The 13,018-nt window shown below is 38.0% G+C and overlaps 1 protein-coding gene across 2 annotated transcripts in view; it reads left to right on the forward strand.

Moving 5' to 3' along the window:
* The window catches only part of adarb2 (adenosine deaminase RNA specific B2 (inactive)), a 303,296-nt gene that overhangs the window by 235,800 nt on the left and 54,478 nt on the right, over positions 1 to 13,018 (forward strand). The window lies entirely within an intron of this gene.

The raw sequence follows: 13,018 nt of genomic DNA on the forward strand, positions 1-13,018 counted from the left end.
TAATCAAAGTCGATTTTCTTTTTTAAAAGTTAAAATAAACATGTTTTTGCTGGTCGGTACACTGCTGCTAAAATTCAACGTGGGAATAATTCTCTGTTGCGCATGTGCGTGCATGAGTGTTAGAACAATGTATGCCGATCTGGCAGGGTATGCTGTTCTGACAAACACTAACCATGAGATATATTTGCTGAGTTTTTTTTCCATGGGGTGGGGGGGGTCAGCATCCCGCTGCTAGGCTGCACTCATATTCTTTAAATTGTGCTTGTATTGTGTAAAATACACTCATTAAGTGTTATGAAAATAGGTAACCCCAATGCACCCACGGAGCATAATATGGGTTTTTATTGTTATCTTGACGCCACTGAAAGAAAAAAACAAAGCTATAGAGCAAATGAACAGGATTTATAAGCACTGTGATTGATTAACCTCCATGGAGACTAAAGTTAGCATTCTGCTACCTATTGGCTATTTTTTAAAGTTGTATCAAACTGGACTGGGATGGGGACATTTTCACATTTTTGGCTTTTATCATTAAAAACATTATCAGATATGAATTGACAGAATAGTCTGAATGTCACTTCTGCTGTTTAAGCCATTTTTATTTTGTTCAATTTATGGGAACATCTATAGAATATTGGAAATTTAAATAACTACAAATAAGAAGTACAAATATTCAATCTAATATTAATAGTAATAATATAATGAAGAAGCTTATTTATTTAGAACTATTAATATTTCACATTTAATTCTTATTGGTATGAATTTATTTTTGGTATATTGTATGTTTGTGGCTCTGTCAAAAGGGACAGTTATGGTGCAAGAAGTGATTTAAATTCACCCTAAACTGTTGTGATCCAGTTTAAAATCTATCAAACCAATAATTGGTCTGTAATGCTTTTGATTATCTCTAGGTAAATAGCTAAATTGCTTAAAGTAATCAACACTGAACTGCATGGTTCTTCACTGAAAAGACATTCTTTAAGATTTTAAAGCTGTTTTTGGTACTAATACAGCATTAGACGAGCGTGAAACCCGAAATATTTCAAAATAGGCTTTATTTCAAAGGGAGCTTTTAAAACAAACTAATAGGGATACTAGTATTTTTACTACTTGTAAAAGCAAAAACGAAAAACGGTAAAATTATGAATAACCTTGTCTCAGCTGGATGTATCGTTACACCCCTAATTTTTATTATTCAGAAATGATTTTACATAAATACACACAGTTCTGACATGAACATTGCATTTGCACACAAACAGACACACACACCAACAGAGGAGTGTTATCTCTGAGCAGCTGCAGGCAGTGGGGCTATAGGGGGGTCAGTGAGAAGGGATCGGTATCTCTGCAGCCTTTGGAGTCTTTGGAGTGCTGGAGCTCATCAGTTTGGACTTTACTGAGATCGGCACTCATCCCGAGCTAATCCAATCCCTCTCCTCTCCTCTGCCTCCCAGTAATTGCTTCTGTTTGTTTATTAATAGCAAACGTTATCTTCAAATATCCAGACCACAGGCTGCCAAGCATTCACAGCGAGGCGGCGGCTGCAGCAGCGGCGGTACGGCGGCCAGCGTCAAACACCGAAACTTGACAGAAAACTCTAGGGAGTCCTGTTGAGGCTTCCTGCCGCCTCCCGGTGCCCCCATGTGTCTCATGCCTCTGCTTTTAGCACAGCAACATGAATTAGGGTCCATCTTTGAACTGGAGGCACACAGCGAGCCCTCCCTTCTTCGTTCCTCCAAGATAGTGGAGCCCCAACCTGAGTGAGATTAGCCCCGCCGCGAGACGGAGACTGCAAGACCAATGCCAAAGTAAACTGAAAGCACATGGTGTCAGATAGTGTGAAAATCTCATTTTGAACTGATTGGAGATAACATTGGACATCTAGAGATGGTGAACAGTTCTCAGATGTGTTCAAAGACCTAAAAAACAGGAAAATCGGGATCATATGTATGAAACAGTGCTACAAGATACAAACATCCATTCCTGATTTGAATTTATTCACAGGGATGAGAGAACCTTTTTTAATTTTTTTTATTTCTTTATTGAGTGCACCGATGCAGGAGACAGCGAAGGAGGGGCACCACAGGAACTCAAAGAGAGATGAGAGTAGAGGTTTTCAAACAAGTTGATTTCAAATGACAGTTAAGTCTTGGTTCTTGGTCGGCATATCCGTTTTCAAATGGGGATTTTTCTTCGCTCTTTATCTGGTTTTCCAGCCGTCGCAAACTGTAACGTTGAAGTAATCACATAAGGCAACGAAACAGCTTGTCAGAAAAGGAAAAAAATAAATAAAAAGATGTGCAGAGTGTTGCAGCAGAGAGAGAATCTCACAAAGCCCCTCTTATATGTTCAGAGCAGTTGCCTGTTTAGGCTAATAGAGATTCAACAGGGTGCCTCCTCTGCTGAGTCCAAGTCAGTTTTTAACCCTCCCTGCATTTTTTTAAGCTGTTCCCAAATTTCTTTCCCCAAAGATTCAGACGACAGGAGTCGGATGACATTCATTTTAATCAGGCAACATCTTGCGGTGAGACAACATGCAGAAGATGGGACTTAAGAAGCTCCGACTAAATGACATTTAAAGGAGCTGGCATATGAACGGCATATAAACGCTGACCTTCAGAGCTCCTTCCGACTGAAATGTTTTAATGTCTGCTTTATGGTTCTCAGAGATAATGGCTGGCTTATTAAGAAACATTATTTTTTTTTTCCCTGTTTTTGAGCCATGAAGAATAAAGGGATTGCAGTAATAGCTTCCCGGTGCCTGTCACCGGCAGCTGGCAGCTGTAATAATGGATCGTTGCAAAGCTCACGGTCATTTCGTTTATTTGGATTCTGCTTCACTTTTGGTGTTATTATTAATCCCTTACTTAAATAAATGGTTTCTTCTCCAGCTTATTTAAGTTTCTGCCTTGGAACTGTCACATAGATGCTATTAGCTTTGCATTTTTCTACTAAGGCAGGTGAGGCCTGTTGGGTTGTAGAAGTTGTTACTGGTTGGATGCCTGATCCACCTCGGTTTGCTTGAGTCCCAGGGCCTTAAAAAGGCTTTTATTTTGCAAATAAAAGATGTTAGTAGCATTATTTCTCATCTGTTGATGAACTGCTTAAGGACATGAAAAAAAAAACATCTCTTAAGACTTACTTAAAAAATATATTTATGTAAAATTTAATGCTGCAATATCAAGAAACAATCACTTGCCAGTGTCAAGAGAATTTTATTTTTTATAAGACGTAACAGTTTTGAAGAAATTAAGTATTAAGTAACATTAAACATTAAGTAACATTTACTTAATTACATCCAAGTTATAAATTAGTTTTTTTATTTTTTTTATGAATTAAAGTGTACTTGTTTTTCATTGGAACAAACAGCATTTTACTCAAAATTTAAGTAAATATTATATCCACTGTTATGAAGTAATTAAGTAGATATTAATTATGTTCTTGTGCTTGACATATTGATTTACTTTGTTGCATTATGTTAGATTACTAGCTAATATTAGGTAATTATGGAAGAAAAACAGTCTCATTGGAATCTGCCTTTTTATAACACCGAATTTTAAACACTGAATTTTTTTAACAACAAATTTTAAACACTGAATTTTTTTAGACATTGAATTCCTTACACTTAATTTTTATGGGCTAAAAATTCACCAGAATAAAATTCAGCTGCAAAAAAATTCAACTGCAAAACATTCAGCTGCAAATGTGTTGAACTTTTGGTGAACTCAAGCCAAAGCAATCTACACTCGACAGAGTCGAGCAGCTTCTAGCCAGTGAAACCAGATAAAAATTGAGTGTAAGGAATTCATTGTCTAAAAAAAATCAGTGTTTAAAATTCGGTATTAAAAAAATTCAGTGTTTGAAAGTCAGTGTTAAAAAAAATGCAGATTCCGATGAGAATGTTTTTCTTCCGTAGGTAATTGGCTACTTAGTGCAGCAGTGGGTAGCACCGCTGCCTTGCAGCAAGAAGGTTCTTGGTTTAAAGCTACAGTGTGTAATAATTACAGGGATATACAGTCAGAAATGTAATATATTATACATAACTATGTTATTTATCATCATCTACGAGCTCAGCCTCTTAACCTTAATATTTGCGTTGCCTTAGAATTCGTTATTTATAATTACATAGGAGCGGGTCTCGCAGCCATGGAGGCAGACATCTTTGCGCTACAGCAGCGCAGAGCCAATAAACTAGCGATTGCGAGATCGGCCATTACGCTCGAAAGTAACTACGGAAAGTTGAGAGAGATGAACTGAGACGGTACTGAACAATAGATGGCAGTATTAAAATTATCTATGTAAACAAACCTCATCACTTGAGAAGGTAGGTGATGCGGACGTCGTGGAAGACATTTTGTCCCGTAACGCTCGCCGTACTGTTGGGGAGGAGAAGCGGTGGGGGGGAGATGTTCATGTTGCTGCGGTCTGCAGTCTGGACGTTAGATGTCGCTGAAAATGACACACTGTAGCTTTCAATTCCCGGCCCGGGGTCTTTCTGCATGGAGTTTGCATGTTCTCCCTGAGCATGCGTGGGTTCTCTCCGGGTACTCCGGCTTCCTCCCACAGTCCAAAAACAAAACATGACTGTTAGGATAATTGGCTTCTCTAAATTCTCCTTAGGTGTGAGTGTGTGCGTGAACGGTTGTTTGTCTCTATGTTGCGCTGTGATGGACTGGCGACCTGTCCAGGGTGTACCCCGCCTCTCGCCCATTGACTGCTGGAGATAGGCACCAATCCCCACTTGGGATTAAGCGTGTGAAGAAAATGGATGGGATTAGGTAATCATTGCTGGTTTTCTTTTGATAAATGTTACCAAATAAATTGAACCAATAATCTATACATTTGATATACATTAAACTGTTTATTTTTCATTTTAAACATTTTAACAAAGAAGTAAATACCCCATTGTATTAAATTGCCCAATTTTCATGGGCCAGCCAGAAATTTGAAAGTCTAATTGGAATCGTACTTTTCAAAAATGCAATGAAGAATTTACAACCCTCTGCAACAGAGTCAGAACAGAAACAGCCGCTTAAAGTTTGAGTAGTGGTGTAAAGATTATGTATGCCTCTATTTAAATGGAAAAAAAAAACATTAATAGTAAAAGTGCATGGTTTTGACACATTTTAGCCTACTTCATGTTGGCATACAGGTTCTTTTAACACTAAAATTACCAAAGAATCCAGTTGACCTGGTAACTTTCTTAAACTAAACCACCAGGCTTCTGTAATTATTCCTTTAATTATAGTATAATTGTAAATATTGGCAATAAAAACATGTATGTCTGGAAAGGCTCACAGTAGAACAGTAGAAACAGATAATAGATTGTGTATTGGACTTTTCCGTGGTGACCATGTAGTGCAGGGGTCCTTAATGTTTTCCAGGCCAAGGGCCCCCAAACTGATGGTGAGATGGAGCGGGGACCCCTAATTATATATAAATATATTGTATGAAATTGTGTTCTATCAAACTGGTCCTATAGTCACTCTGTTACAGATGGAGTAATGTAATGAAATTCTCCCTGGGATTATTAAAGTATTTCTGATTCTGATTCCTGGTTGATGGGACAGGTGTTGTGAATGTCCAGCTTGAAAGAGCTCCTGTGTGTCGCTGAATGTGTTCATTGATGACTGAAAGACATCTTCTTCCTCCATTTATCTGTTTACAACAGTGTGTTGAATTCATGTTAATGTGTATTTTAAGACATTTCCATTAGTGGAAAAAATTGCGGGTGGGAATATAAAAAAAAAAGCCAAATCTATAAAAAAAATTTCACGACCCCCCCATGCAGTACCTCCATGGACCCCCTCGGGGCCGCAGACCCCCTGTTGAAGACCTGTGTTGTTGTGAGTAAAGCTTACAAAGATGATGACATATTTTCCTTGCTTTTTGAACATCTAAATAGTAGATGCTAAATATAAAATTATCTTTGCTTACATTACATCTGTTTCAGGGGACGGCTCAGCTGTCTGACCGCTCTCTAAAGGACAGATAGATTAAACAAATTACAGTCTGAATGATGCAAATTGTGAACGAATAAGCAGAAATGAATCCTTTAGACCACCCCAGAACAATAATGGTTAGGATTTAGATGAGGGAACATTAGGCCGCTCAGTCTGTAGGAAGGGAATTATTTTTTTTTTTTTTTTGTGGCAAATAAAAACCAAACTATGATAACTAGAACAAATATATGGAACTAATCTACTATAGTTGTGACCTGTACCGGGCTTCTCGCCAATATCGGTATTAGATATTTTCCAAGTAAACCCTAAATTCTGATTCATGCTTTTCAGATTAATTTCAAAGTTTTGTAGATTATTACAGAAAAAGCCTGGCCTGAAAACTAAAAACCGAAAAAAAAAAAAACAACAACTGCAATAAACAAATAAAACAATAAAGACTGTGGGGTTGGATTGCAAAAGCAGAAGATGTTAAAGTTGCAACACACAGACAGCCGTGTAGAGCAGTTGCACTTGTAAATGCACTCTGGGAGTGTTTTGGGATTGATGTTTCATCTGTGAAGTTGTACTTATCTTATACAAGTCCCAATATTTCAGTTTAATTTGTCATAATCTGAGCTTTTAGCTCTCTGATAAAACAACTGCAACGTGATATTCAAAGGTTCTGAGATATTTTTCTGTTCTGTTTAGATTATTTTAATTGGATGTTGTAATTTGCTGATTAGTCCTCTACCATAAAGCAACAGTCTAAATCATTAGAATGAAAGAAGCTATCTTAAGATGAAATGTCAGTTAAGGGCTTTAAGAGGAACAGCGCTATTATTATTTAATAGTGCCTTTATGCAGGGTATATTTATAAGATTTTCTTGTAGTTTTTTTGGGAGGGATATTTAGTTTTTCTGATCTTTTTCTTCAAATAGGTTGTACTAATAATATAAATTAGTTGTATGATATAGCGTAATGTAGTTTAAGCCCAATTTAATGGTTGTTTTTATTATAAAAAATAACCATTTTTATAAGCCGTCGATACAGCAAATCAGTGCACTATATTGAGAACTATGTCTATGTGTATTTCGACTTAAATATATATATATATATATGAATATATATACTGCTAATAACTTTTCTAATTATCTATAGCTTATTCTACTCATAAACTGAAACAATGGGAGCTGCTTTTGGAGGCATTTTTATTCATTATAAGGCATCTAGTAATTCTAGATTCATTTTAATCTAAGAACATTTCAGGTTTCCATTCATTTCTTAAGTTCTGCACTAATCACACTATTGTGTGCCTAAAAAAACCACTGCAAAAAAATGTGGCAAACCACAATCAAGTCTCAAGATAGGAGGGGGGGAATTATATTTTGAAACTGAATCCTAGTTGGTTTGGCTTGCTTTTTTTCCCTTCAAAAATTCTTATCCTGATTTAAAATCTATATTCTATATATTTTTTAGGTTATATTTTTCTGGCATAAAAATGATACATGTCATAATGACATAAAGTTAGAAGCAGAAGAAATCTGTTAGGGGTGAAATACTCTCTGTAACGGACAGCTGTGTTGTTTGCATATCATCTAGCAAAAAGAGAGAGTTTTGGAAAGAAATTTTAAGAAAAATTAAATAAATGCAAGATAATTTCAGACAGAATTGGAGAAGTAGTACCCTTGAACCTCACATGAAAAAAATGGGTTCTTCAGTAACTCTAGGCCTTAACAATTCACCTCTACATAAAGTCTGATATTAATTATTAATTTGTCTAAATATTCAGCACGATTTCTTTATTAAACATTTGTAGCAACGCTTTGTTGCATTGGCTTGTTCAACCCACCTTCATGAACAGGCAAGATTATGAGTTCATTCATTAAATGTTATAATTACGATAGCAGCTCTGCATGTGAGAAAGAGCAATTTCTTTTTGAGTGCCTCATATCTATTTAGAGTTATGAAAAATGAGAGAACTGTAGAAACTGTGGCAGGGAACGTAAAGACATCTTTATTTGACTGCAGTATTAAAAGATTAGGAAGAAGTTGATCCGGCGTCGCTCCACAACAGTATGTGACAAATTAAAGAGGCGTTTGGGGATAAAGAACAATGCAATGAACGCCGGAGTTTCTTTGTCTGACTTTTTTATTTTAAGTTCTGACAATGTTAGTTGTTTCGGAGGAAATTCAATGAGGTGCACATATAGTTGGTTTTATTCCAATCTTTCCTGGTGGACATATTTATATATTAATTGAATTAGGATTCTAAAATCTAAACCCGAAAATTCAAAGTTGGTTAAGCGTGTGTGATGTAAAAGCCTGAACAAATGGCTGACAGTCTGCTGCAGCTCTGTGTAATGTAGTGTGATGCAGCCTGGTGGTAGGAGGCCAATTTGCCAACATGCAGACAGAGCGAGTTAAGTGGACCAGGGTTTCAGTTTGGCTGTAACGTAACATTAAGCAGAGGCACAGAGGAAATGCATGTGCCCGGCCTGTTTGATTAATGTGTTGACTCCCACCCTGATGAAAGAAGAAAAAATACAAACAGCTAGTTCAGCAAAACTGGATCCAACTCTGGTTGTCCTTACAGCCACTGTTGGGTCATTATAGCCCTGGAGCGCTTTCATTATCAGAAAGTCTGAATGTTAAAGCCTTGTAAAGGTTTTATTAGCAAATATCCACATTGTATAACCTTGTGGAGAGGCTTGAAGTTGAGGTAGGATGTCAAAACAATATCTCATCCTTTGAGCATCTCATGGGTCAATGTTATATGTATAAAACACCTGTAAGCTTTCAAAGAATCAGTAGCAATGTGGAGGAGCTGTAGAGATCCACTGCACAGGTGGAAGGATGTGTTTTTATAAAAAGAAAGAAATTAATGAAGGAAACAGCAAACATGTGAAGAAATCTGCTCTAAACAAATGAGACGACCATTTGAACTTTTTGTCAAACAGTGAAATGCTTAAAACTTTTTTATTATGAAACCTACCTGGCAGTAGCCCAGATAGATATCTGTAGAACTGAGGGGAGTTCTGCGTTATCATTCTGGGATGGCTGCTGTTCAGTCTGTCCTTTAAAATGAGGGATGTTTAGTATAATACTTCGAGCTGATGGGTGACGTGCCAGCTTGTACCTACCTTCCATAATAGGCTTTCAGCCAGAGTAACTTTTTCCAAATCCTGAGGGAAGGAAAGCACAGACATATTTCTGCTCCTTTTTTAAAATAAGAAAATGTCGCTATTTTAGCTCAAGTAAATTTCAGTATAGACAGGTGAGTCCTCCAGCGTAGCCATGTCTGTAATGCCGCATCAAGGCCCTTCTGACTGTCGTCATTCCTACATGTCCCACCCCAAAAAACACGGCTGGCATGTCATTGGTCGCTGGTTGTTAGGAGACTCCACATGAACAGGTCTTACTGCTCTAATCGGCTGCAAACTGCCAAGTTTTTTATTCTTTCCCTGCATCTAACTTGGCACACTTTAGCTAATCACTTAGAACAACTACAGTGGTGGATTTCAAACATATCTTTCTTTTTATTTACACAAACATTTTCTCTTCTTCCATGGCAACCGGTACTGTGAACTGCAGCTGGAAAGTTACATTACCTATTTTCTTGCTCTTGTGTTGGAGCCATATTATTATTCCCACAACACATGCTTGCAATGTGAAATTCACATGTAGTTGGCATAAATATTACCATGACTGTTACAGCTGTTGTAGCTATGTGTTTTTTAATATTTAGCTTTATACATCTTCCTCGGCTCACTGTGGACATGGGTCAAATCTAAACAAAAATATCTGGCAATAGTTAAAAATGTATATTTGCAGACAGTTTTCTTCCAGTATCATTTAGGTTTAGCTGTACTACAAAGTATTATGGGTAAAAAGAAAATAATTTCTAGATATGTGTAGCTGATTGTCATGATGTTCTTAAGAGATCTGACCCACATGCAGTAAACCACTCAGAGAACCAGGGTCAAAGTTTAACAGGTTTATTGAGAAGATCAACGGGGTTGGATTCAGGAAACTCAGCGTACTGGTGAACCGGAAGTTAGTGGAGAAAACTTTCTTCCCAGAATCCCAGAAGAGGGAGAGAAAAACACAGTCGATGTGGGTTTATCCAGAGGTAAGGGGCTCGTTGGAGGGCGGACAGGTTTTGACTTGGTTGGATACTGAGGAGCATAGGAGCGCACTGTCACTTGGAATTCCTGGAGAACTTGAACGGAACGTGTGGAGGTTAATCCCATGCTCAGTGTGACACTCAAACAATCCTTCCAGGGGAAGAAGGCCAAACATCCAGCTTGCGGGATGGCTTCCTGCCGAAAGGCAAAGACAAAAAACAACGTTAAGCTCAGTGAAACTTAGACTCAGCTAATCTCAGCTTGGCTAGAGTACCCAAAACTGGCAAACACTCTGGCGTCAAGGTAGTGACAGTCCACTGCTCAAATACTCCTCAGTGATGAGCCAACCAGCCGCAGGTGTTCAGGAGGATCAACGAGGACAGGGCACCACCTGGTGGTGGAGGGAGAGAAAAACACAACCCACACAAACTGGATTCCTAACACTGATAAAGAAAAGAACTAAACGACTTGTAGCTCTAATTGTATGAAAATTGCAGTTGCTTTCATCTACACACCCAAAAACATTAGGGAAAGCGCATTGTGCACAGGTGCTGACACTCATGACAAATGGAAGGTGAAGTTCTGTAGACCAGTTCTGTCATACAGATCTCAGAATTTAGGCTTAAACTGGGTAAACTGGGAAGTCTGCTCTCAGAAGAGCCTGGATATCAGAGTTCATCTTTTCACTGCAACTACCATGACTTCAACTGTCTGACCCCGTGGGTATGGTCCTACTGTCTGTTAATTTCTGATTGGGAAATGGCAATGTAACAACACCCCTTCATTATTTTTGAACTCCACTTAGGTACTGCCACGATCAGGAGCAGCAATCAAAACAGTGTGATGAGGTAAAGCATTTGTGCGCCTGGCAGGAACAAAAAAAAACAACCAAACTCTTCAGTACTGTGTGATATCAGACAGTTAGTTTATCTCTTGAGTATTTCGTTTTTGTCTTCTCATTAAAGGTTTCTGACAGTCCAGTTGCCATAGTGAGCGGTTCCAGGTCTAAGTCTGTGATGTGCATGCTTTTTGACAGAGCTGCTATCCTCGGGTGTGACATCTCTGAATCACCAGCGATCAACAGATGTATTTGTGTGTGAAGAGCGCTTCAGGCCTTCGACTTTACTCCACCTTGTTCCTTCTGAGCACCCCCCGCCCTCTTTTTTTTATTTCTTTGATGCAGCTGATTATTCTTCTTTTTAAAACGGCGCACCGCCCGTGGGGCTCTGTCCCTTCCTCTCTCTGTCTCTGTCTTTCATTTATCTCTCCTCCTCCTCCTCCTCCTCTCCTCTTTCCTGCAAACTGGAGGCAACCTCAGTGCCAATTTCATGGCAGGCTAGCGAGCAGCACAGCAGAAATTATCCACTGCAAAATTGATCTAAACAATCGCAAAGTGGAACGGCAAGGAAAAGCAGAAGAATGAAATTGGGAGAGTCTGTTACCTTTTTAAACTCGCTTTATCAACAGCGGGGGATAGGGGTGTATTGCTTACAGGGAATGCTAATATCTGAACTCATGATTTGCAGAGATTTGTGCCATAAAAGGCTTAATTCTCTTAAATGTTATTGTTTCTTGCATGTCTGTGCATGCGGTGTAACCTACTTATGGTATACTCTACATTCTGTACACCCACACATACTTTACAGACAAATATATAATGTTAAAATACGCAACTTGATTGCATAAAAAATTATCAATAGAAACATTGATTATGCTTAAAGAGGATGGAAATGTCTTTTAAGCCAGGTAGAAGCTCACTCTCCAGTAAGCATCTTGCCCCATCAGCAAGTTAGATCTGATCCACTTTACAGAAGAGTCACCTTATTTAAAGGTCTGGTTCTTTCTGTCATAAACTACATCTTATAAAATTACTTTAATCGTACAGTACATCCACAGACTTAAAATAAAAACCTTAACCCCTTGAGCCCTACGGACCCACCGGCGGGTCCAGCTGCTACATGACCTCGTAGTTTTACCAAACCCCCAGTATTGATGTAAAAAACATATTTGGCACAGTTTGGTGACATTTATGGATAAATGTGCCAAAATGGCCTCTCCGCCTAAGAAATTTCTCACTAATACCATTCTAAAATAAATATGATTCATATGATTGAGTCCAAATTTGGTATATTTTTACACAACATTTAGATTTGAAAGTCTGTACTACTTTTTTGTGCTATAAATAATTTTTGGTAGTGTTTTGCAATGTTTATTTCTAAGAAAATTTTGGCGAGGTTCAAAAAATGCAAAATATTTTGTATTTTGTCCCTAATATTTCAGGCAGGGTCAAAGCTACAATGGTGCTGACACCAGAAAACCATTCTATGACATCTTACCTTTACAGAAGTACCAAAAGTTTCTTCTTAAATCTAATAGCTTTGAGGCTATAAGTTATTTACTTTTGTGTGTTTTTGTCAGGCAGAAATTTATTTATACCCCCTTAGGGTGTAAGAGCTTAAAAGCACAGCCTTCATCTGAATTAAGTCCCTTTCTCTCAGACACCAGCGGAATGATTGAGTCCACCTGTGTTTAGTTCTGTTAGCGCCTACAAACTGGGAAAAACAAGTATCCTCATGAAGACTAAAAAGCACAGCAGACTTGTGGCTTCTTTTTATCTTCCTATTTGTATTTTAGTCTTTATCATATGTTTCGTTATTGAACATACCCTCAGCTCCCTGCTCTCCTCCAGGTATTTCCCTTTTACTTAAAAACCAACCTATATAGTTTCCAGTAATCAGCGCTCACCTAGGAACAGATGTTGGGTAATCTCAATCTCTGTCAGATCCAAATGTGTATTTGTGTCCAGACAGTGTTTTCCCGGTTTCCGCCTTTTTCTTTATAACTCCTACATCAGGCGTTGTTTCAAGGTATATTGTGTAATAATTACTGTAATCTAGAGGTTAACAAGTCAAACCAGACTAAATGTGAGATTAAATGTATAATTTAGTCTGG

Source organism: Cyprinodon tularosa, unplaced genomic scaffold, assembly GCF_016077235.1.
Source record: "Cyprinodon tularosa strain WSP-4 unplaced genomic scaffold, ASM1607723v1 ctg306, whole genome shotgun sequence".
Classification (NCBI taxonomy): Eukaryota; Metazoa; Chordata; class Actinopteri; order Cyprinodontiformes; family Cyprinodontidae; genus Cyprinodon; species Cyprinodon tularosa.